The 26,403-nt window shown below is 46.0% G+C and overlaps 1 protein-coding gene across 4 annotated transcripts in view; it reads left to right on the top strand.

Moving 5' to 3' along the window:
• The first annotated feature begins 1,737 nt into the window (after positions 1-1,737).
• Positions 1,738-26,403, top strand: part of LOC125432972 (cilia- and flagella-associated protein 251-like) — a 50,336-nt gene continuing 25,670 nt past the window's right edge. The window contains exons 1-2 of one of the 4 annotated variants that reach the window (XR_007244575.1): positions 1,738-1,999; positions 7,802-7,936. The gene's annotated coding sequence lies outside the window, so the exon portion shown is untranslated. Of the gene's footprint in view, positions 2,000-7,748; positions 7,937-8,210; positions 8,273-26,403 lie in introns of those variants that run through there. The other 3 variants (XR_007244578.1, XR_007244576.1, XR_007244577.1) reach the window with 3 other exon arrangements.

The raw sequence follows: 26,403 nt of genomic DNA, 5'->3' as shown, positions 1-26,403 counted from the left end.
GTCTGGTGGGAACATTGTCCAGAGAAAGTAATGGAAAATGAGAAGGTCAAGATCCTGTGGGACTTTTGGATCCAAATGGACAAAGTGTTGAAACACAATGGACCAGACATCACCGTGATCGAGGACAAGAAAGTGACCATCATCAACATAGCAGTCCCCGGTGACAGCAGGGTCATTGAAAAAGAACAGGAGAAGGTCACTAGATACCGCGATTTGAAAATCGAGCTTCAGCGTCTATGGCACAAACCAGCTGAGGTTGTCCCAGTGGTAATCGGCACGCTGGGCGCCATCCTGAAAACACTAGGGCAGCACTTGAAACATCTTCGAATTGACAAAATCAACATCTGCCAAATTCAGAAGGCAGCCCTGCTGGGATCCGCACAAATACTACGCCGATACATTACAACTTCCTAGGCCTCTGGGTGAGGCTCGGATTGTAATGATGGCCAACAACCAGCTAAAGATCTGGCAGCTGTGAAATCTATAATAATAATACATTTTTTTTTATTTTGGGGGTAATTTTTGATGCATCGAGTATACAAGGCGCAGAGAATTGCAGCACGAGACGGTGAAGCAATGAAGGATCAATTCACCAACGAACTCAAAGGGGAAAACCATGTCATGGCAGCCATGAATCCTTTCTAGAGGGTGAGTGTGGACGAAAGGGCGGGGGACTGAAAATGTTTTGCAAACGTTTTGGGAGATTTGTGCGGAAAGGGCCATTTCCTTCCACCTCTGGCATGAGGATTCTGTCCCCGACCAGATCTATTGATTAGCTATTGGTCAGTCAGATAGCCATTGCTTACATGTTTGTGAGCACGTACATCTGAACTTATAAAGTTAACTCTGTTTCTTTGAGCAGACACGACACCACCACGACCACCAGCCGCACCAGCACCATGAGACAACAGAATATGCTGCCACAAGAGGTGGTGATGGCCACTAACCTGGATAGCTTTAAAAAGGGCTTGGACAGATTTATGGAGGAGAAGTCGATCTGTGGCTACCAATCTTGATCCTCTTTGATCTGAGATTGCAAAGGCCTGAGCAGACCAGGTGCTCAGGAGCAGCAGCAGCAGCAGAAGGCCATTGCTTTCACATCCTGCATGTGAGCTCCCAAAGGCACCTGGTGGGCCACTGCGAGTCGCAGAGTGCTGGACTAGATGGACTCCGGTCTGATCCAGCAGGCTAGTTCTTATGTTCTTATGTTCTTAGATATGTATGAAGATGTAAACAAACATATAGTAACGTAGGTGGGTAACAGGAAAGAAAGGATGTCTTATTTTATCTCCACGTAACCTTCCCTTATACCCTGTTTCCCCGAATATAAGACATCCCCGGAAAATAAGACGTAGTAGAGGTTTTGCTGAAGTGCGAAATATAAGGCATCCCCCAAAAGTAAGACGTAGCAAAGTTTTTGTTTGGAAGTATGCCTGACGAACAGAATACAGAAATATAAGACATCCCCTGAAAATAAGACATAGCGCATCTTTGGGAGCAAAAATTAATATAAGACACTGAGTTTACTAACGACCGTGTTTCCCCGAATATAAGACACTGTCTTATATTCGGGGAAACACAGTCGTTAGTAAACTCATTTATAAAAAGCAACTGAGAATCTGCCTCTTCTGTTCTAGTCTAACATACACACACACACACGCACACCCAACAATTCATCCTCAAAGAAAACAAAACCCTTCTGTGTTTGCATGTGCGTTTTCCTTTGCAGGGCTTAGCACAGCGAAAATTGCAAAGGCATTTTTGACACAGCGCCAAGTTTGCTCTTTGACTGGAGATCGATGACTCAGCGGCTGTTGGTTTCAGACAAATCGTATGCGCTGCTGTGAAAACAGAAGCGAAAACAAGGCCCTGCAGGACAGTGGTGCTCACAAAACACCGTTGCCTTCCTGATATTGACTCTTCTGGCGCTTCGCACCCATGACCTTACAAAGGGAAAGGACCTCATCTCAGTGCCGGAGCAGATGCTTTGCAGTAGGAGGTAGGAGGAAAGAAATAGAAAAAGACCGCTTAACAACAACAAACTTAACAAAATCTAATGCCTCTGAAAACGCAGGAAAAAACTGTGCATCTTATTTTTAGTGTGCTCACTGGGAAAGTTTCGGAGGGTAACCATGTCCATCTGACGTGGAACAGTAATATTAGAGTCTAGCAGTACCTCAGAGATCTCTGATAGTATTGCTTACTGGTTCCCCCCCCCCCCCCCCCCAATATCTCTATTTCAATATTCAGGCAAGAGTAATAAAAGGTGAGAGATGTTTTGTTTCAGTTCGTATTCCACCTATTTTAGTCCACCTATTTTAGTCCATTTCTATGAAATGTTTATTGTTGTTAACCTCTCCGCTTAACTGTGCAATGTGATAGAATCCATATGATCTCACCGCTGAACAAGCAGTCGTTATGTAAATAAAACTGAGAAGTTGGCCCACTTTCCCAAAGGTGGTGTGACTACAAAAGAAACCTCGTGCATTTTGAATTAGCCAGAAACTGGTTTTTTTTAATTATTTGCAAGTTGTGTTTCCTTTCCCTCAAGGTCCCTCATTTGCCCACATAAGAACATAAGAACAAGCCAGCTGGATCAGACCAAAGTCCATCTAGTCCTGCTCTCTGCTACTCGCAGTGGCCCACCAGGTGCCTTTGGGAGCTCACAGGCAGGAGGTGAAAGCAATGGCCTTCTGCGGCTGTTGCTCCCCATCACCTGGTCTGTTAAGGCCTTTGCAATCTCAGATCAAAGAGGATCAAGATTGGTAGCCATAAATCGACTTCTCCTCCAGAAATCTGTCCAAGCCCCTTTTAAAGCTATCCAGGTTAGTGGCCATCACCACCTCCTGTGGCAGCATATTCCAAACACCAATCACACGTTGTGTGAAGAAGTGTTTCCTTTTATTAGTCTCCACCTCTGTGTGGTCAGAACAAACCTCTAAAACTGAACCTTTAAGAGACTTTTGATGGTATCTTCTCCAGCAAGCCTGCTGCTCAAGAGCAGTCTACCAGAAATGGGGGCGGAGAGGCAGTCCCATCTGGAAATGAGGAGCTTACTCGGGGCACACCCTTCTTACACCACCGAGTAGTAGAACCCCTCCCTTACCTGTGGATGGCCTTGCTGGACTTTTATTTGTGATGGGCATGAGCTTCCACAATTTGCTTTGCTACGCAGAGAGCCTGGTGAGAGATTTAAGTCGTTTTGACAGCCGAGTGTCATCAGCTAAGAATAAACAAGGGTGCTAAAAGGCCCGGTCCCACCAGAAGAGGGGGCCTTCTGCCCGTGAAACCAGAAGAGGGTTTTCTTTGAAATGTTTAGATTACAACAGATTCCCGACCTGTTTAAGCCTGCAAACACCTGTGTCATTGTGAGAGGGCGTGCTGTGCACCACCCCAAACTGGCTGCCGCAGGTGGCAGAGCCAAACTCCAAATGGTTGTCCCAGGAGCAAGGGCCAAAGGGAATATCTCGCTTCTCACTTCTCCTAGAAAGGGGCAATGGAAAAGCCAGTGCATTTACCAAACCTCCTGATCCTCCAGTAAAAACCCTTTTCTTTTCAATGAGGCAGACAAAAACGAGCCGTGCACACTCTGTGGGCGCTGAAGGAAGTACTGATAGGCGCCGGTAGTGACCATGGGCACCATGTTGGAAAACTGTGGATTACAGTGTAGGGCACATCATTAAAATACTCACAAGTTGTATTCAGAAAAGGTATTTGTATTCATAGATATCTTCTACTAGCGGGGCCCAGCCACGCGTTGCTGTGGCTTATTGTGGTGAAATGGAAAAGGAACAGTAGCAGCAAATCAATTGCAGAGGCCAGCAGTACGTCCTCATGCAAACACGCAGCATGATACTGTGCGAGTTACTGCCTATGTACTGTTTTCACTGCTCATATTTGGCCATCTGAGTGAACATTCTAAGGGCACAAACATTCTAAGGGTGACAGTTACATACAGGCAGCTGCATGTCCTTCACCAGGGAGCGCCAGGGAAAAGGCGTTTTACCTGGGCCAGGTGTGAAATTTCAGGTATGTGAACATCTAAAAACACTCTCGCCTGGCTGACTATAGTGGCTGGGAATTTTCAGAGGAATTGGCCCAGCAGTTACTGAGGTATACTGTCATCAACAAATACACTGTTAGCTTATTATATATATAGATGAGGCCTCTTATTGAGAGGGCATTTATATTCTGATTAAGGATCACCATTTAGCCAAGATCACTTTAACCTTCTAATGGCGGCCACCCAGAGAATCCACCATAATGGTGGATGGGAGGTGAAGAAATAGAACTCTTCCTGCTTGCCATAGTTCGCACAGGCAAGCAGGAAGTGTCTGAAACCCGGGGGAAAGGGGGAAAGTTGCTAAGCGACTTTCATTTAACCCGGGTTCAGTAAAATATAATGGGTTAGAGCGTTTGGGGGGCGAGTTGTGAGAACTTATCCCCCGTAACGCTTTTTTCACACCCCTGAACCGGTTTTATTTGACCTGTGCGGAATCACCCAACGTTAGGCAGGGCAAAGAATGGAACAAAATAATAGAACAAAAAACAACACCAGCCCGGACTTCTTCAACATCAAGTCACAAATCCCTGGGCAAACAACAACAACAAAGTTTTCTTTTTACCAGGTGTGTGCCTAAAACATATTTGGTGTCCAGCAAATGGAAGCAGGTTGTGAATTTGAATGATGAGCATTACAATAAGAAAACAGCCTAGATCTGTTTGAGGTACACCAAAGAAAGAAGAAATCATGAAGGGGTCAATACTTTCTCCCAGGCCCTGGCAGCTTCCCAACTATATCAACCTTGTCATGATATATTAAAAAGAGTAAAAGTTCACAAATAGGTCATCTTCTGAGTTAGCAGAAGTTTGCAAAACCCAGAGGACGGAGACAGTCAGTCTAGGGGCAAAAAGTAGCAATGGTTGACCTTTAACATGATTGGTGAATTCAGCGGTAATTCTAGACCAATGAGAGGCTGTTGCGTGGACAGGGAAAAGTATCCCTGATGTATGTATTGTATATGCTATGCTAAGTTGAGATAGAGATAGAGTTAAGTTCTGTGTGTGTTGAACTTTGTTATTGCCGAAGTGTTCTGCATAGTCTTATAGTCTTGTATAGAATAGACTTGTGTAACCTTGCAATTGCTAAAGTAAAAGCCTTCCTATGGAAAGAACATCTTGCGTGGAGAATATTCTTTTCCAAGTGTGGTAGGAGGCTGTAGTGAGTGCAAGAAGACTACTAGATCTTCTCATCTTACCAGAGTGACTCCGCTTTAAACTCTGCTGATAAACCTCTGGTGTGGCCACTCAGGATTTCCGACAACCCTGTAATGTTGGAGACAGAGGCAAGCATAATACGGAACAACTGGTTCAAAACCTGCAAGATTCTTTTAATCGCCTCCTGCATCCGCTGGCAGGGATGCAGCTAATTCAGCCACATAACAAGAGAGATTTTTTGGAGCGGATCTGGGTCACAGGTGGATTAGTGTGCGCTCAGTTGGGTTTCCATGTTGGCTAGCTCTCGGGAACTGCGAATCGCCTCCCGCTGAACAGAAGTTGGGGCTTTGTGCTTTGAAACTGTTTGAGCACTGATTGTAAGAAGGGGTTTTGTCTAAGAAAGCTCTCGTCGAACATGAGAGAATAGCTGCTTTTTGGGGAGAAAAATAAAAAAAGAAAGTTTAGGACAATGCCCGCATTTAGCTCTGTGACAAACAAAGGCAGATTTGTGCTCAGTTAGTCCATTTGGATGTAGGTGCTTATTTCTGCGTCATCATTACTCTGGGGCAGAAAACTCCAGGACAGAAAACTAATCACAGATGCAAGCTTCCGGTAAACAACTGAGGGCACTTCACCCCTCTACAATGACAGGGACTGGAAACTTTAAAACAAAAACAAAAATCAAGCTCTGCTATGCAGACGCCTGTCAGGTGGCTCTCTCTTCCTTACCAGCAAATATCAATTTGCCATTTTTTTCCCAATGCATTATGAAAGACTAGATTGCTGAATAGGGTGGCCAGGTCCCCTCTGGCAACCGGTGGAGGATGGGTTGTTGGCAGTGGTGGGATCCAAAAATTTTAGTAACAGGTTCCCATGGTGGTGGGATTCAAACAGTGGCGTAGTGCCAAGAGGGCTGGGCGTGGCACGACAGGGGCGTGGCCGGGCATTCCGGGGGCGGGGCATTAATAATTTCTCTGTTACTGTAAAAAACTCTTACTGTAAAAAAAAAGTTCCTAAACTCCAGCTGGTATCTTTCTGTCCATAATTTGAACTCATTACAGCAAGTCCTATCGTCTACTGCCAACAGAAACAACTCCTCCTCTAATTGACTGCCTGTCAAATACTTAATACTTTCAAATACTTAATTTTGTTTCTAGAAATCAAAAGAAGGAGACTTTCCTTAAACAAGGAACTTTACCATATTTCTAAAACATGTTTTTAACACAGCCCCACAGGGAGAATTCTCCCGTTTTCTACCTTCGCTAACCAGCCACATAGGAAACAACAGGACTTTATGATTTTTGGACCGAATGGAATTTCTAACGGGAAAGCAGAGCCAATTAGTAACCCCCTCTCGGCACACACAAATAATTAGTAACCCACTCTCGGGAACTGGTGAGAACCTGCTGGATCCCACCTCGGGTTGTTGGGTGTTTTTTTTTTTTTGCCAGATCCAGGTTGAGAAACTCCTGGACATTTGGGGGTGGAGTCTGGAGAAAACAGGGACGTCAGTGGAGTGCAATGCTAGAAAGCCTGCCCTCCAAAGCATCCATTTCTCTCCAGTGGAAACTGATCTCTGTAGTCTGGAGATGAATTGTAATTCCGCCAGGTGCCCAGATCTCACCTGGAAGCTGGCTTCCCTATTGCCAAAGTGAAAAAGGCCAACTCTATGCTGGGGATAATTAGGAAAGGAGTTGATAATAAAACTGCAAGGATTGTCATGCCCTTATATAAAGCCGTGGTGCGACCGCACTTGGAGTACTGTGTTGAGTTTCTGGTCGCCACATCTCAAAAAGGATAGCGAAGAGATAGAAAAAGTGCAGAGAAGGGCAACGAGGATGATTGAGGGACTGGAGCACCTTCCTTATGAGGAGAGGCTGCAGCGTTTGGGACTCTTTAGTTTGAAGAGGAGACGTCTGAGGGGGGATATGATTGAAGGCTTTAAAATTATGCATGGGGTAGAAAATGTTGACAGAGAGACATTTTTCTCTCTTTCTCACAATACTAGAACCAGGGGGCATTCATCGAAAATGCTGGGGGGGGGGGGGGGGGGGGAGAATTAGGACTAATAAAAGGAAACACTTCTTCACGCAACGTGTGATTGGTGTTTGGAATATGCTGCCACAGGAGGTGGTGATGGCCACTAACCTGGATAGCTTTAAAAAGGGCTTGAACCTCCTTGATCTGAGATTGCAAAGGCCTTAGCATACCAGGTGCTCAGGAGCAGCAGCAGCAGAAAGCCATTGCTTTCACATCCTGCACGTGAGCTCCCAAAGGCCACTGCGAGTAGCAGAGTGCTGGACTAGATGGACTCTGGTCTGATCCAGCAGGCTAGTTCTTATGTTCTTATGAATGTCTTTTCGTAATGTCCATTCAGCCTGACCCGTGTTCACCGTGCGTCAAGTTCTGCCCATCCTGCAGATGGCGCCCTCCGCACAAGGAAGACGACCGTCCCACCGTGCCTTAAATATTTGTTCCTGTCCTTCCTGGGTGAAGTCAGAGACGGGCTCCTTGTCTTGTGAAAAAAGAAGCAGCAGCAGCTGAAAGTGTCCCCCATGATTGGCTGGTATTTTCCTCTTGACAGGATCCAGCACCTGTTGCTGTATATTACAGCTGTGCGCAGAGGGAGAGAAGGAAGGAAGGAGAGAGAGAGAGAGAGAGAGAGAGAGGCTGATCCAGGCGACAGACCGAAGGCCAGGCAGTGGGATTTCAGTCCTAGGTACAAACCGCATGTTTGTGTGTCTTTGCCTTTGGGAGGGTGTCCTTTCAGGTTCTGGTTTTAAAGACACAACCGTGGTTTCGACGAACCCTCCCAAATCGACATCGTTGCCGTCTGACCGTCGTGGATCTGAACGCTCAGCATGCCGGCGCATAAAAGCCAGAGCCAACTTCTGCTGCCTCGCAAAGGTTGGCCGGGAGGGGGGAAAGGAAAGCTATTTTGGGATCCTTCTTTGAGGTTGAGCCAGCTACACAACCCCCCACCCCCCTTTCAGTTCTCTGTGGGCCACTGAGCTACTTTAGATGAAAAATTGAAGGCAGGCATGAAGGTAGAAAGGTATTCTTTCGCTTTTCGTTTTGCATTGAACTAACCCCCTGCACAGTGCGATTTAAACGGAGGCATTGACATCTAAGGTGGTGGAGGGGGGAGTGTGAGGTTTTTTTTGAGTCGTATCTGCTGCCTTCTGCCTACTTTCGGACAATTCCGAGGGGCTCCATTTGCGTCCGGAATCTGTACATGAATAAAGTTGCCGACTAGTAGAAATCTGGGGCAACGAGAGAGGGCTTGAAAGGTGCCAGAACCTCTGACCGTAGAACTTTGTCTGGGCATGCCGAGAAGCATTGCCTGTTGCCATGGAGTCCCTTGCGATGGAGTGGTGAAGAGTGGAGCATTCTAATCTGGAGAACCGGGTTCTATTCCCTGTTTCCCCACAGGAGCGGCAGACTCTTATCTGATGAACTGGTTCCCCCGCTCCTACGCATGAAGCCTGCTGGGGTGACTTTGGGCTAGCCACAGTTCTCTCAGAACTCTCTCAGCCCCACCGACTTCACAAGGATTCTGTTGTGGGGAGAGGAATGGGAAGGCGTCGTAAGACGCATTGAGTCTCCTTACAGGAGGGAAACTCTTCTCTTTCTTCTTCCTGCTAGTTTTGGGTTCACAGAACCTATGGAAGGCCTGTATGTGGTTGCCAACAGAAAAGAACATTTTTTTGATTCTGGCATTAGCAGCCCATGCATGGCACAGGTTCCCACACACAAATAGGCTCGCATCGTCTCTTCTTCCACAATTGAAGAAGAAGAGTTTGGATTTATATCCCCCCTTTCCCTCCTGTAAGCAGACTCAAAGGGGCTGACAATCTCCTTGCCCTTCCCCCCTCACAACAAACACCTGGCGAGGTAGGTGGGGCTGAGAGAGCTCTGAAGAACTGTGACCAGCCCACGGTCACCCAGCTGGCGTGTGTGGGAGTGCACAGGCTAATCTGAATTCCCCAGAGAAGCCTCCACAGCTCAGGCGGCAGAACTGGGAATCAAACCCGGTTCCTCCAGATTGGAATGCACCTGCTCTTAACCACTGCGCCACTGCTGCTCCTAGCAGCCACAACAAGCATTGCGCTGCTTTAGTTGCCAGTCTCCACGTAATGGCTGGAGCCCTCCTGGGATTACTCCTCCTCTCCAAATGACAGAGATCAGTTAACCTGGAGAAAATGGCGGCTTTGGAAGGTGGACTCTATTGCATTACGCCCCACTGGAGTCTCTCCCCTCCCCCAACCCAGGCTCCCCAAAATCTCCAGGTGTTTCCCAACCCAGAACCGGCAACCATATGCACTGCACACAGCTAGGTGGGCTACAATCAGCAGAGGGGCCCAGCTTTGCCCATTATACCCAGGTCTCTTCCTTCTGTTGATCTTCCAGTACTTCTCAGGGTGGGGCAGATTTGGCCCAGAGGAGTCTACGTGCTGCCCTCTAGACCAGGGGTCTGCAACCTGTGGCTCCAGAGCCGAATGCGGCTCTTTTGTCCTTGCACTGCGGCTCCATGTGGCTTGGCTCCTCTCAGCCTCTTTCGGAGAGTTGCCCTAAGGGTTAATGGGAAAGAGTCCCCGTTCCTAGAGAGGAATAAGGCACCAATTCTGATCCACCATCCAAGTGGAATTTGAGGGGGTTCTTTTGGGGGGGGACATAATCCGTGTCTTTCAACACAAGAAAAGAGAAATGTGTGAAACGGGGGTTCTATTGCTGGTCATTTGAATCATGTACAAAACAACAGGCTTTTTATCCCCTCCCCTTTTTTTTTGCTTTGATGGGTAAAAATGGGCCCCAAAGAAGGGAACTTCTCCCTGCATGAGAATATGTACAATGTTATCTTCATTTTAGATGTCAAAAAGTATTTGCGGCTCCAAGTGTTTTCTTTTCCATGGAAAATGGGTCCAAATGGCTCTTTGGGTGTTAAAGGTTGCCGACCCCTGCTCTAGACTAACAGCAAATCTGATCCTGTCTCCTGTAGCAAGCTGCTAATTCCGGGTTGGGAAATTTCTGGAGATTTGGGCTGGCATCCGGGGAAGATGGGTTTTGGGAAGCTGATCCAGCGGCCCCTGCTTTTTTTCATCTGTGCCTGAACCTTAGCATCCAAGCTCTAGGGTGAAATTGACAAAGTTGATCCAATAGTCCCTGCTTTTAAAAAATCTGTTCCTTCCTTAGCATCCAAGCTCTAGGGTGAAATTGACAAAGTTGATCCAATAGTCGATTCGATTCGATTTCAAATACCTTTAATGGCATATAAATTGTTTAAGATTAACTTAGCAAGATAATAACAGCCTTTACAACTTTACAATTTCTGACGAGTTAAAATAACACCATTTAAAAATTTAGCCACCGCTTCCAACAGCTCGTAGTTGTGGCTGTTTAAAAGATATATAACCTTCTGTTTATCTGTAATGCCTTCACTTCCATGCAGGAAGGGGATTATGTGCTTCTTCCTACCTATCTCATAAAAAGGACAATTCAACAGCATATGAGATACTGTTTCCACAGAACCCATGCCACACGGGCATTTCCTTTCTTTATGCGGGATTCCAAGGTGGCGTCCAAGGCTAAAGGAAGATGATCCAATAGTCCCTGCTTTTTAAAAATCTGTTCCTTCCTTAGCATCCAAGCTCTAGGGTGAAATTGACAAAGTTGATCCAATAGTCCCTGCTTTTTAAAAATCTGTTCCTTCCTTAGCATCCAAGCTCTAGGGTGAAATTGACAAAGTTGATCCAATAGTCCCTGCTTTTTTAAAATCTGTTCCTTCCTTAGTATCCAAGCTCTAGGTGAAATTGACAAAGTTGATTCAATAGTCCCTGCTTTTTTAAAAAATCTGTGCCTGTGTTTGACATCCAAGCTCTAGGTAAAACTGACAAAGCTGGTCTAATTGCTCCTGCTTTTTTCGATCTGTACCTGAACCATCAACATTGTGAGCGCTATGTGAAATTGACAAATCTGATCCAATTGTCCCTGCCTCTTATCTCTATCTCATTGTTACATTGCTAGTTCATTATGTCAAAGAGAAAAATAAATACAATTATATTCAAAAATGGAGGAGGGGGGAGAGGGGAGGAGAAAATGGCTGAAGGAGAGGTTGGGCCATTATACAGGTGCATGGGAAAGGGCTAGGTCAGGAGACTGCAACCTGCAGCTCTCCAGATGTTCATGGACTACAAATCCCATCAGCCCCTGCCAGCATGGCCAATTGGAGAGCCGCAGGTTGCAGACCCCTGGGCTAGGTGTTTGGTGGGACAGAGAAATAAAGACAGTTTGAACATGATTGCACACTCAAGGGAAGCTGACTTGGAAATGAATAGAAAACAGTGCTGGGAAAAATGGCAGAAAGAAGCATAAATCCTGTTGGTAGTACAGTTCTCAAATCAGTTCTGAAGTTGTTATATCAGATCAAAATATTCCAATATTCTTTCTAGGATACCTAGTGAAATGGGAGAATCAGGTAGACTTCCTTTCCTTCTGGACAATTCTGACAATGAAACTTGTGAATTGGTTGCACAATTTTTACTGGAGGTGATGCACAATCAATAATTTATATTTTATCTTAAACCTTTGTATTTGTATACCTTTTATCTCAGGTTTTTTATTGTGTTATGATTATTGTTATGCCAAATAAAGGCTTATTATTATTATATTTTGAACAGTGAAGCAGAATATGAGAAAGTGAATCAGTTGTATCAGGACAGAATTGACAGCAACGCTCATTTTGTGGGATATTAGAGAAGCGACCTTGGAGATGTACTGAGGGAAAAGAGTTACACCTTGCTCTAGTCATGACCCATCTGCAATTGTAATTAACAAGATGTTCCAGGTATATAGCAGGGCTAGATTGCTGAGGGATAATCCCAAAGAATATTGGATACGGATTTGTGTTGTTGCCATATCCCTCAGGTAGGTTCTGGAGATCCCCCAAAATTGCCACTGGTCTCCAGACTATAAAGATTAGTTCCCCTGGAGAAAATGGCTGCTTAAGGGGGCGGAGTCTACATCAAATGACTCCCATTCCTTTCCAGGTTCCACCCTTAAATCTCCAGGTGTTTCCCGAGCTGAAGTTGGCAACCATAGGGGTGAGCTACTTCCCCCCCCCCCTTGCTATTTTCAAATGTTTACCAAACTCCTTAAGCCTCAGGGGGCATTTCCCCACTCACCATGATCCCCCCCTATGCCACGGGCTGAGGGGGCGCAACAGCGGCAGCATCGGGGCGGCTGCACTGTCGCCGCCCCTCTCGTGGGGAGTGCCGGGGGACCCCGCGCTACTCTCCTCAAGTAGCGCAGGGCTTAAGGTAAGTGGGGAAAGGCCCAATGTTAGGAAGTGTAGAGGACCTAGTGATGATTTGTACCCGACACAAATGTGCATGTTTCTCACGTTCTGGACCCAACGGTTGTATTCTGCCAAGAGCTGAAAGGAGATGTTATGGTCCAAGAGCAAAGCTAGCTTGTGTCTGAATAATTGGGGGGGAAAGCAAATCGAAACAGTGACCTGCTCACCCCCTACTCCTACAAGTCCTTTCTTACGGCGCTATCTTATTCCCCCCAAACCACCGCCAGCTTTCTGGTGACTTATAAAAGGGGATTCAAATTGTGGACAGCCAATTTATTTTAACAGCTTTCAGAACAGTCACTTTACTGCCTCTTTCCAGACTGTTAAGCAGAGCGACAGACATACTGGGTCATTCTGAACCAGTGGTGGCGAACCTATGGCATGGGTGCCAGAAGTGGCACTCAGAGCCCTCTCTGTGGGCACACACAGAGTCCCCCACACACACACACATCTAGGCTGGCCTGGGTGGCTGGGCTCAATTATTAGCATTAAATTATTATTATTATTAGCATTAAACCTATTAGCATTAAACCTAAGACCTAGTTTTGGGGAAGCAGTGTAGGTAACCCTGTTAAGCACTGTTAAACCCCACTGATTTTCATGCGAAGAACTAAAGCGCTATCTTTTACCTGGGAGTAAGCTCGGTTGCTGGCAATGGGGCTTACTTCTGAGTAAACCCTCCCAGGGTCATGATTCACCCGTTCGAAGAGTTGCACAGTTGCTTCAAAGCAAAGCTAACCACCAAACTTATTCCTGAGACCGTTTTTTCTAAACTAAAACTTCAGTATTCAGGTTAAATTGCCGTGTTGGCACTTTGCGATAAATAAGTGGGTTTTGGGTTGCAATTTTGGCACTCGGTCTCAAAAAGGTTCGCCATCACTGTTCTGAACTTACGGCTGGGCTTGCCACATATATATAACCAAGGAGTCGCTCATGGAATTTAGAACTTTGAGCATCTTAAAATGATCCTCTCGTTGTTGTTGACGTTTTTTGAAAGAGTCCCGCGGCACCTTGAAGGCTAACAACTTTCCATTCTAGCATAACCATTTCTGGATTAGAGGAAGACGACTCTAGTCCACAAATGTTTATAACTAAAGTTGCCATCTCAGGGCTGGGAAAGTTTTGGAGATTTGGGGGGCAGTGCCTGGGAAAAGGGGTCTCAGTGGGGTATACTGCCACACATTCCACCCTACAAAGCAGCCATTTTCACAAAGATGACAGACAGTGGCGTACCTAGGGAAACTGGCGCCCTAGGCAAAACCTAGGTTGATGCCCCCCCAATGGACAGAGGTAGCCCTGCCCACCTGGCTGGGGGTTGCTCTGCCCTCCAGGGATTGGGTTGCTCTGGGCTCTGGGGGGAGGCGGATCATCCTCTGCGACAGCAGGAGTCCTCTGCGACAGCAGGAAACTCCTTGCTTGTCCTGCCTTGCTTGTTGGCCACCGTAGAGAGTGGGTGGGGCTAGAAATCAGGCCATCCCCAAGTGACTTTAAATTCCTGTGCCTTGGGCAGCTGCCCGGTTTTCCCAATGGGCGGTACGCCACTGGTGACAGATCTCTGTCTTGTGGACATCTGCTGTACTTCCTGGAGATCTCCTGGCTCCACCTGGAGTTTGGCAACACTAACATAGAACCTCTGTTTGATCCGTGTTTTATAACCCCGAGCATCTTCACGTTTCTCTGCTCCCGGACCCAGCTTACCAGTCCTTATGAATGACCAAGTAAATAAGGCCGCATGTGAATGCATTATTATGCATTATTATAATACTGCTAGGTAAGGTTGCCACCTCCAGCTTGAGAAAATCCTGGAGATTTGGGGGTTCATCAAGAGGAAGGCGGAGTTTGGTGAACAGAGGCAGGTTGTAACGCTCAGGGTTGCCTGAGGGTCGCTCACAATTACAACTGATCTCCAGAGGGCAGAGTTCAGTTCCTCTGGAGAAAGTGGGTGGAATCTATGGCTGATTCCGCATGGGCCAAAAACAGCAGTGTGAAAACGGTGTGAAAACGGTGTGAAAGGGTTTAAAACGGTATAAAAGGGCTTATACTGTTTTCACACCGTTTTCACACCGCTGTCTTCAACCCATCTTGAATCAGCTCTAACTAACAGTAAGCGAACCTATGGCACGGGGTGCCAGAAGGGTGGCACTCAGAGCCCTCTCTGTGAGCACTTGGCAGCCATAAAACAGAGTTGATCCGATCATGTGGGGGGGAATCGCCCCCCATCCCCACATCTAGGCTGGCCCTGGGCTGCTGGAGCTTTCGATTATTAGCATTAAACCACAAGACCTAGTTTGGGAAGCAGTTTAGGTAACCCTGTTAAGCGTTGTGAAACCCCACTGATTTTCATGCGAAGAACTAAAGCACGATCTTTACCTGGGAGTGAGCTCGGTTGCTGGCAATGGGGCTTGCTTCTGAGTAAACCCTCCTAGGGTCGTGATTCACCCGTTCGAAGAGTTGCACAGTTGCTTCAAAGCAAAGCTAACCACCAAGCTTATTCCTGAGTAATGCACGCCTCAGAGCCAACCGTTTTTTCTAAACTAAAACTTCAGTATTCAGGTTAAATTGCCGTGTTGGCACTTTGTGATAAATAAGTGGGTTTTGGGTTGCAATTTGGGCACTTAGTCTCAAAAAGGTTCGCCATCCCTGGCCTATGGGATGATACTTGCTGACGTAACCTCTTTCCCTACACCCTGCCCTCCTCAGGCTCTACCACCAAATCTCTGGGAAGTTCACAGTCTGGAGTTAGCAATGTTAAAACGCCATAGAGCCCACCTTCCTAAAGCAGCCATGTTCTCCCAGGGAATCTGATTGTTAGGTTCTGGAGATCAGTTGTGATTCCAGAAAATCTCAAGGCCCAGGCCCACAGTCAGGAAATCTATTTATATTCTTTATTATTTCTTTATTTCTGCTTCATTATTTATTGACCCATTTTGTACTCGAGCCTCAAGATGGAGGCATAGCGTAACGCAATGTAATTAAACGCCATGAGAGAGCTGATAAGCAGCACAATAGAGTTAGGTTTACAAAAATGAGCAAAGTGTAAAACAAAAAGTTTCAGACACCGTCGGTCACGCCCCCATCCCAGGCTTTCTAAATTGGGACCCTTCAGCCCCGCCAACTGCTAATTCCGTTCCCGCCAAATGCATCGAGAATTCACATTTGGAAGATTTATGACAGGATTCACACCTTTTTTCTCTCAGCTCCTTCCTTTTTAACATAGGCCCTTTCCGCACGGGCCATAAACAGCGCCCTGGGGATAGCAAAAACGCCGTCCCCAGAGAGCTGTTCGCATGGGGGGCGCAGCTGTATCACAGCCGCGCCACCCTCATGCCTCCCCAGCGGCATGAAGCCGCTGTTTCCCGACCTCGCTTCCCCAGCGAGGTTTTTGGGAAACAGCGGCTTCCAGCCGCTGCCGTGCAAACGGCAGCAGCTGGAAGGCGTCATTCCCCCTCCCCTTTCCCAAACGCCTCACCGTGTCCTCCGGCCTCCAGCACGTTGCAAAGGCCAGGGGACGCGCCCCCCTGCCCTGTGACTTCCGAGCTGTCGCGCGGGGGGGGGGCATGTCTCCTGGCCTGTGCGATACGCCGGAGGCCGGAGGCCGGAGGACACGGTGAGGCGTTTGGGGGACGGCGTAGCCTGTGCGGATGCTGCGCCATCCTCCCCGTCGCAACCGGGACCATTTGTGCGAACGGTCCCGGGGGGGTTGAGTTGGCGTTATGTACACCAACCCAACCCCCATCGTGGCCATGCGGAAACGGCCAAAGAGAATTCACATTTGAAAGATTTCTGTTGGGTTTCACACCCACCCTAGCACTGATTGGAGGGGCATGACAAACGATTTACGGGGCCCAGGCCATTTTTACCTTACTGTGACTAGGAGCCTGTTACCAGACCCACTTTGAAATTGGGACCCCTGCCAGTGCTAGGTGGGAGCTGAGAAGGCTTTGTGTAGTTACAAGCAGGCACCGCAATTCAAGGAAGATATTGACAAGCTGGAACGGGTCCAGAGGAGGGCACCCAACATGGTGAAAGGCCTGGAATCCATGGCCTACGAGGAGAGTCTTAGGGAGCTGGGGTTGTTTCGCTTGGTGAAGAGAAGGTTAAGAGGTGACATGATAGCCATGTTTAGATATTTGAAGGAATGTCATGTTGGTGAGGGAGCACGCTTGTTTTCTGCTGCTCCAGAGACTAGGACCAGGAGTAATGGGTTCAAGGCAGTGGCAGAGCTACAAGGTGACAGGGGGTGCGCGTTGCAGTGGGCGCACACCTGGGGGGCACGAAAATCGCCCCCTGCCCCCTTTCCCCCCACCTGGTCCCACCCAACCCCACCAGCCTGGCCCATTTTCTGCCGGCTGGAAAAGGTATGTGGGAGGGGGGGTGTGGGTAGTGGTGGGATCCAAAAAAATTAGTAACAGATTCCCATGGTGGTGGGATTCAAACAGTGGCGTGGCATGTCTGGGACAAGGGGCGGGGAACTAACTGCGACAGGGGGAGTGCGGCTTGAGGGCATTCAGTGAGGGCGAGACGTGTAATTTCTCTGTTACTGTAAAAAAGTCTTACTGTAAAAAAAGTTCCTAATTTCCAGCTGGTATCTTTCTGTCCATAATTTAAACTCATTACAGCAAGTCCTATCGTCTACTGCCAACAGAAACTACTTCTCCTCTAATGGACTGCCTGTCAAATACTTCATACTTTCAAATACTTAATTTTGTTTCTAGAAATCCAAAGAAGGATACTTTCCTTAAACAAGGAACTTTACCATATTTCTAAAACATGTTTTTAAAACAGCCCAACAGGGAGAATTATCCCGTTTTCTACCTTCGCTAACCAGCCACGTAGGAAACAACAGGATTTTATGATTTTTGGACCTAATGGAATTTCTAACGGAGAAGCAGACCCAATTAGTAACCCCCTCTCGGCACACACAAATAATTAGTAACCCACTCTCGGGAACTGGTGAGAACCTGCTGGATCCCACCTCTGGGTGCGGGGTGGTGGTGGTGGTGGCAGAATACACTCCTGCCCAGCTATGGCCCTGGTTCAAGGCGAAGGAAAAAGGATCCCACCTAAAGATCAAGAAAAACTTCCTGACAGTAAGGGCTGATCGACAGCGGAATGCACTACCTCAGAGTGTGGTGGAGTCTTCTTCTTTGGAGGTTTTCAAAGAGAGGCTGGATGGCCATCTGTCAGGAGTGCTTTGATTGTGTGTTCCTGCATGGCAGGGGGTTGGACTTGAGGGCCCTTGGGGTCTCTTCCAACTCTATGATTCTAAGTGGAGCTTCAGTGCAGTGTACCCTGTGCCCACTTTGTGGCTAGAATAAAATCTGCATGAATTTTGCAAGATAAATCCATAGGTCCGTTCTGTAGAATCTGACTGGAATGCGGAATGCAGGCAGGTGAGGGGGAGACGCATCCAGACCCCAGCATTGCTTTCAAACGCAGTTCCCGGGGGAGGACAGAGTGAAGTCCCAAGCAGGTGGTGGGGGCTGACGTCCTGACAGAAACATCTGCTGAATCAGGAACTCCCATCCCCACTAAATGAGCGCATGGCCCTTTCTTTAGAAGCAGGGCTGTCAGCTTAGAACCAGTGTGTGTGTGTGTGTGGGGGGGGGGTTATTCCTTTTTAGAATCCCATTTTTAAAAATTATTTTCTTCCTTGAAGCTGTAAAAAGAAAAAAGAATGTTATTTGAAATGCAGAACAGATAATAAATTTTGGGATGGAGCCAGTGGTGGGATTCAAATAATTTAACAACTGGATCCGGTGGTGGGATTCAAATAATTTAACAACTGGATCCAGTGGTGGGATTCAAATAATTTAACAACTGGATCCGGTGGTGGGATTCAAATAATTTAACAACTAGATCCAGTGGTGGGATTCAAATAATTTAACAACTGGATCCGGTGGTGGGATTCAAATAATTTAACAACTAGATCCAGTGGTGGGATTCAAATAATTTAACAACTGGATCCGGTGGTGGGATTCAAATAATTTAACAACTAGATCCAGTGGTGGGATTCAAATAATTTAACAACTGGATCCGGTGGAAATTCAAAAGGATTCAAATGAATTTAACAACTAAGATCCAGTTGGTTGGGATTCAAATGAATTTAACAATAACTGGATCGGTGGTGGGAGTTCAAATGAATTTAACAACTAAGATCCAGTGGTGGGATTCAAATGAGATTTAACTACTGGTTCCGGTGGTTCAGGATTCAAATAATTTAACAACTAGATCCAGTGGTAGGAGTTCAAATGAATTTAACTACTGGATCGGTGAGGTCAGAGGATTCAAATAATTTAACAGCTAGATCCAGTGGTGGGATTCAAATGAATTTAACTAAACTGGTTCCAGTGGGTGGGGGGATTCAAATAATTTAACAACTAGATCCAGTGGTGGGATTCAAATGAACATTTAACAACAACTGGATCCGTGGTGAAATTCAGGATTCAAATAATTTAACAACTAAGATCCAGTGGTGGGATTCAGAAAATGAATTTAACAACTGGATCCCGGTGGTGAAGGATTCAAATAATTTAACAACCTTCTAGATCCAGTGAGATGTGGGATTCAAATAATTTAACAACTGGATCCGGTGGTGGGATTCAAATAATTTAACAACTAGATCCAGTGGTGGGATTCAAATAATTTAACAACTGGATCCGGTGGTGGGATTCAAATAATTTAACAACTAGATCCAGTGGTGGGATTCAAATAATTTAACAACTGGATCCGGTGGTGGGATTCAAATAATTTAACAACTAGATCCAGTGGTGGGATTCAAATAATTTAACAACTAGATCCAGTGGTGGGATTCAAATAATTTAACTACTGGATCCGGTGGTGGGATTCAAATAATTTAACAACTAGATCCAGTGGTGGGATTCAAATAATTTAACTACTGGTTCCAGTGGTGGGATTCAAATAATTTAACAACTAGATCCAGTGGTGGGATTCAAATAATTTAACAACTGGATCCGGTGGTGGGATTCAAATAATTTAACAACTAGATCCAGTGGTGGGATTCAAATAATTTAACAACTAGATCCAGTGGTGGGATTCAAATAATTTAACAACTAGATCCAGTGGTGGGATTCAAATAATTTAACTACTGGATCCGGTGGTGGGATTCAAATAATTTAACAACTAGATCCAGTGGTGGGATTCAAATAATTTAACAACTGGATCCGGTGGTGGGATTCAAATAATTTAACAACTAGATCCAGTGGTGGGATTCAAATAATTTAACAACTGGATCCGGTGGTGCGATTTAAATAATTTAACAGCTGGATCCGGTGGTGGGATTCAAATAATTTAACAACTAGATCCAGTGGTGGGATTCAAATAATTTAACAACTGGATCCGGTGGTGCGATTTAAATAATTTAACAGCTGGATCCGGTGGTGGGATTCAAATAATTTAACAACTGGTTGTTTACAAGCACCATTTTAACAACCGGTTCTGCCGAAGTGGTGTGAACCGGCTGAATCCCACCACTGGATGGAGCCCTATGTGAGATTTCGGTTCATAACCGCTAGACCTTTTTCTACCCCCAAAAAAGTGTTCACCTGTGTTGCATTAGGAGATTTCTCTGTCTTTAAACCACAGGTGTCAAACTCACGGCCCTCCAGATGTTATAGACTACAGTTTCCATCATCCTCTGCCAGCATGATGTTGGCAGGGGATGATGGGAACTGTAGCCCATAACATCTGGAGGGCCGTGAATTTGACACCTATGCTTTAAACTATGCCTGGTGCTTCCCCCCACCCCCCACCCCTAATGTTTGGATGAGTGACAAGCTTATGACATGCATGTGTACTTCTTGGAGCTTAGGAAATGGCATCCTTTCGTGAGCCTTTGCCCCCCTCCCCGAAATCACTGAGTTCCTAGTGGGGAGAGGAAGGAAAAGGAACTTGTAAGCCACCTTCATTCATTCATTCATTCATTCATTCATTCATTCATTCATTCATTCATTCATTAAACATCGCGTCCGGCAATCTAGAGGTCCCTCTGAGGAGGGAACGGAAAGGTCCAAGATGTAAAAGGCCGCAGATGATACAAAGGGAGTCTCCTTACAGGAGGGGAAGGTGGGATTTAAATCCAAACTCCTCCTCCACCACCACCACCACGTCTTCTTCCTATGCAACACCCTCCCCCAAAAGTTTCCACAGTCCCACAAGGTCCACCCCAAAGTTATGAGGCCCACAGAAACTAGGAACTTCCATGAATTCCAGTGGAATCAAACAATCCACCCACGTTGGGCAACCTGAAGAATACCCTGGGGAGAACGAATGCAGCAAAGCCAAGTGGGACTTTGCAGAACCTTTGTAGAGCTTGAAAGTGTGCGGCTGATCGCCCCAGCCACTTGCTAAATCCTTTTTTTCCTATGGCTTACCATGTTGCGTCCATGTAGAGGGGGGAAAATATATGGTGTAGTGGTTAACAGAGGCGTAGCTCCAAGGAGACAGGGGGTACGCAATGCACCGGGTGTGCCCCCTGTGGGGCTTGGCAGGGGCGTGGCGGTACGTGGGTGTTCCAGGGTGGGAAGGGGGCGTTCTGGGGTGGAACAGGGGCGGAGGACGCACCAGTGCACCGGGCATTTCCCCCCCTTGCCACGCCTCTGGTGGTTAAGAGTGGTGGACTCTAACCCGAAGAGTGGAGTTTGATTCCCCACTCCTCCACATAGGTGGCAGCCTCTAATCTGGAGAACCGGGTTTGTTTTCCCCTCTCCTCCACATGAAGACTGCTGGGTGACCTTGGGCTAGCCAGAGAGTTCTCTCAGAACTCTCTCAGCCCCACCTACCTCACAAGTTGTCTGCTGTGGAGCGAGGAAGGGAAAGGAGTTTGTAAGATGCTTTGAGACTCCTTTTGGTTGAGAAAAGCTGGGTATAAATCCAAACTCGCCCTCTTCTTGATGTAGTAAATTCCTCTCAAAAAAGCTCCGGCCCAGCCATAAGAACTGGGATGCTCTGGCCTAGCCATAAGAAATAAATTAAATAACTGAGGGTTTCTGAGATATCTCCTAAAAACAAAGGAGGGTGCCCACACCATCTCTGAATGATCTCCTGTTCCATCTTTGCCTCCTTCCAATCAACCAGATAACTGTAATCTATACAATACAACAACCTTTATTAGGCATATTAAAATAGGCTCCAGAGCATTACAGACATTTCTGAAGTACAAATCAAAAGTACTTTCAAAACACAGACAGATAAACCGTATCTAGCATTGGACGTTACTTAGAAAATTCTGTCACTTGTAAAAGAAATTTTGCTACTTTTAACAAAAGCTCCACAACAGAGTTGTCAGAGTCTCTTTCAGATTTGTCTAAGACCCGCCCAGGAGAGAAATTCCTAATACCCACATATCTCAGACAGTCAAGTATAGTGTGAGCAAGAGTCTCCACTTGGTTTTTACAGTGTGGACAGACCCGATCCTGGAGAGGGATAGATAGGTAGCGACCCTTTGTAATGGCCGATGGAAAAGTATTGCATCTGGCCCTTGTAATAATCCATCTCTGTTGGGGTTCAGTTAATAGTTCAAGATATTTGGCTATGTGCCCCTGTTCTGGTAGTATTCCGACAGAAAGGGGTGAGCATGATTTATTTGCTTGGCCCAACAAGATATGGTATTCCTGTTCTAGAAGTCTGCTTTTTTAAGGTTTGCAGAATCTCTCTGGGTGACAGCATGCAGAGGTCTTCAAGTATTAAACCTAGAGTTAATGGATTTTTTTTTGAAGTTTAAGAAGTTGATACCATTCGGAGGCAAATAGGTCTGCAGAGCATAGCACTGTAATCTCTGTTAGAGTAGGCTGATGCTTTCCTCGTTTCCTGTTCCGTAAGAATTTGATGCTTTGCTTCACGTTTCCCTGTTCAATACAGGGTGATGCTTTACCTACGTTTCCTGTTCCGTTAGAAGGGTGATGCTTTACTACACGTTTCCTGTTCCCGTAGGAGTGGCAGCTTTCCTAAGTTTCCTGTTCCATTAGAGAGGCGGCGGCTTTCCCTCGTTTCCTGTTTCCGCAAGTGGCGGCTTTCCCTCGTTTCCTGTTCGTGGTAGAAGTGACAGCTTTCCTACGTTTCCTGTTCCGTAGGGTGATGCTTTCCTACGTTTCCTGTTCCGTAGAGTGATGCTTTCCTACAGCTTCCAGTGCAGCGGAGCAACTTGTCGGTTTCCCCTGCATTTTTCTTCTCAGTAGTGACCATCTCCCATACCACTGGGAGCAGAGCTTTCAATGTTTAAAAATTGGTAATTGACATATTAGTATGCCATTATAACAATATGTCAATTACCTTTTTTTTAAAGTCTCCCTGCCAAGGTGCCACAGTTAGAATGAACACCTGCAGGGACCAGGGCAGACAAAATAGCACCAATGTGGGCAAGGTACCGGTATATAAATCTAATAAATCACATCAAGACTGGAAAAAACCCACACTTTCCTATCCACTTGGCTCCTATTTTGGATTTGCTTTGAGCTCTCCCCCAAAATTGCAGCAATGTAGTCTTTGGCAACGATTGCAGGAAGGACAGGGAGAACGCAGAAGGTCAATGCTGTGAGGAACTGGGGAGGAATCTTCCCAGTAGCATCCATTCTGGGGCAAATAACCTGTTTGTAAGTTAGCACAGCTCACGGCTCAGCCTCAGGCGCGATCAGCTCATTTTTGAGGCTAAGGCCCCTTCCGCACGCGCAAAATAATGCGCTTTCAAACCACTTTCACGACTGTTTGCAAGTGGATTTTGCCATTCCGCACAGCTTCAAAGAGCACTGAAAGCAGTTTGAAAGTGCATTATTCTGCATGTGTGGAATGAGCCTAAGTCTCAGCAGAGAAGAAGAGTTTTCCTACTGTATCTCTGTATGATTTACTGTGCTGGCTTGGCTTCCTTTTAAACTATCTCTTTTTTCTCTTGCTCTAAAAGTAAACCTTTTCCATGTATATACAATGTATATACAAATGCACAGCCATTGATTTCAGTAGATACGCTGTTACTTGGAAGTTTATCTCACACTTTCGCACCCTTCCACACCAATATAAAACATGAGCATGAAATACAAAAAGAAAAGAAAAAGCAAGAAAATAACCGAATAATGACTTCCCGCAGTCTCAATATTGAATTCTAATCCATTCTAGGTTCCTACATCTAATTGCTAATTGCCCTGGGAGGGTTTTTCACTGCAGGTTTTTAATGTTGGGACGTCAAATAATTTTTGTACGGAATGCTGTATTTTAATAGGTTTTAATGTTTTCTGGTTCATGGAGCCCATATTATTTATTTATAATTTATATTTTGTTACATGCTCCATTTGTTTGTTTGTTGTATTTTGTTGCTCACCGCCCAGAGCCCTTCGGGGGAGGGGCGGTATATAAAATTATAAATAAATAAATAAATAAATAAATAAATAAATAAATAAATAAATAAATAAATAAATAAATAAATAAAACAACTTATCAGTTACACTCCTTATCATTTCTAATATACCATTTCAGTCTGCTGTTTTCTTTTTGTATGGAATGCTGTATTTTAATAGGTTTTAATGTTTTATGGTTCATGGAGCCCACATTATTTATTTATAATTTATATTTTGTTACATGCTCCATTTGTTTGTTTGTTGTATTTTGTTGTTCACCACCCAGAGCCCTTCGGGGGAGGGGCGGTATATAAAATTAATAATAATAAATAAATAAATAAATAAAATAAAACAACTTATCAATTACACTCCTTATCATTTCTACTATACCATTTCAGTCTGCTGTTTTCTTCTGAAATCTCAAATCCTGCGATAGTTTCTCTTCTACCATATTTTCTCAATAGGCCGCCCGTCAAGCTAATTGCTTAATTTCTTAACCAGTTATTATCTGCATTCAATCTGCCCAGTCATTGGCTTTAGTAATCTGCTTCCCCCGCCCCGCCCCACCCCCCCCCCCAACAATCTTTGCTCTCCTTTTAAGGATCTGAATATTTCGAGGTGAATGTTTAGGGGCAGGAACACCCCACGTCCTTAAGACAGCCGTCTAATTTCCCTCCTGGAAATGCCAGTGCTTCATTCATATTTAGAGGAGTCACACTGAAGCTCCAGTTTGTGTGGTCACCATTAAACGCCACCCCCCCCCCCCAGCAGTTTTCTAAGAATAGGGGTATGAAACCTGGTATCCTGGAGTGTTTCCAAGCTGGGTAACACCATCCTAATTCCCCCAGCCTCCCTCGTTCCCTGACAGTTGTTAGGAGATAAAAGAGACTCTGCTTCGGCCACCAGTCTGTCTGGTGGTCTTAACTGTGGGTGCTGTTGGTTGCATTCTCAGCCGTGTGCATGATACCACCCCACCCAACTCCAGGGCAGGGGCTTCCGTTGCTGACTGTACTGAACAGTTACGGCAATATTCAATTTTCAATGTTAACCTTTAATGGCATATAAATTATTAGTATGTTTCCATTTAAAAGAGAAAACTGTTTAAGAGCGTTTAAATGCAGATTGTTTAAAATGCTTTCCAAGAATGTAGCTACTGCCAGGGTGATCGATGGATTACAGTCATAAGAACATAAGAACATAAGAACAAGCCAGCTGGATCAGACCAGAGTCCATCTAGTCCAGCTCTCTGCTACTCGCAGTGGCCCACCAGGTGCCATTGGGAGCTCACATGCAGGATGTGAAAGCAATGGCCTTCTGCGGCTGTTGCTCCCGAGCACCTGGTCCGCTAAGGCATTTGCAATCTCAGATCTAAGAGGATCGAGATTGGTAGCCATTGGTAGCCACTTAACAGAAAGCGAGTGGTCTCCAGACTTCGGAGTAGCAAGTCTTAGGAGCAACAAAGGGTGAATTAAAATCATGTAGCAGGTTGCTGTGAAGACAGCATTCCAGAAGAATATGAGTTATGGTTTCTATAGATCCCACATCCCGCGTCGGCCTTAGTCTCCTGGGATGTTTAGGGATCTGGGGGTATTTCCCCGAAGTTTCCGCCGATGGGAAAATATTGAGGCGTGCTAGCATGGATGCACGATGTTGGTTAATGGATAGCAGAGATGAGAGATATTTAGCTCTTGCTCTGTAACTTGGTTGTATTCCGAGGGAGCGATAGTTACGGCAATATACCAGTGTACAGAAAGTCAATATTCTATGTGGTGTAGTGGTTAAGAGCAGCAGACTCTAATTTGGAGGTCAGGTTTCACTCCCTGCTACTCCACCTGAAGAGTCTTCGAAGCTTTCTGCATGATCTTTCGGGGCCCGTCAGCTGTTCCCCTCCCCCCACATGATTTTCTCAGCCCCACCTGCCTCACAAGGTGCCTCTTTTGGGGGGGGGGGAGTGAGAAGGTGATTGTAAGCTGCTTTGAGACTCCTGGCCCGTTTCTCGTGGCACAATTACACCGGGGTCGACCTGGGATTGTATATACTGGGGCAATTTTATCCCAGTTTTTGCCTCCGCACGGCTCCCCGCTTCTTCCCAGGAGCCAAGGTAGGACCGGGAGGTAATACTCCAGTTTGTTCTGAGTCACTGCAAAACAAAGAATCTTGGGCAAATTTCTTGGGGTGCCTGGAAGGGGTGTATTTTTTAAATCTTGTGACACCAAAATTTCAGGGTGTCATCTGGTAACTATTATTATGATGTCACCCAAGTTTGATGAAGTTATGTTCGGGGGGACCAAAGTTATGGTCCCTCAAATGGGTAGCCCCCATCTCCTGTTAGCTCACATTGAAAAAAAAGGGGAAGGGGCAACCCCCTTTGGGGGGTCGCATAACTTTGTTTCCCCTGAACCAAACATCACCAAATTTGGGTGGTATCATCAGGACAGTATCTGGATGGTACCCTGAAATTTTGGTGCCACCAGCCTTAAAAATGCG

Source organism: Sphaerodactylus townsendi, linkage group LG05, assembly GCF_021028975.2.
Source record: "Sphaerodactylus townsendi isolate TG3544 linkage group LG05, MPM_Stown_v2.3, whole genome shotgun sequence".
Taxonomy (NCBI): domain Eukaryota; kingdom Metazoa; phylum Chordata; class Lepidosauria; order Squamata; family Sphaerodactylidae; genus Sphaerodactylus; species Sphaerodactylus townsendi.
Note: the sequence above shows the minus strand (reverse complement) of the source record. Positions and strands in the feature narration are given on the sequence as shown.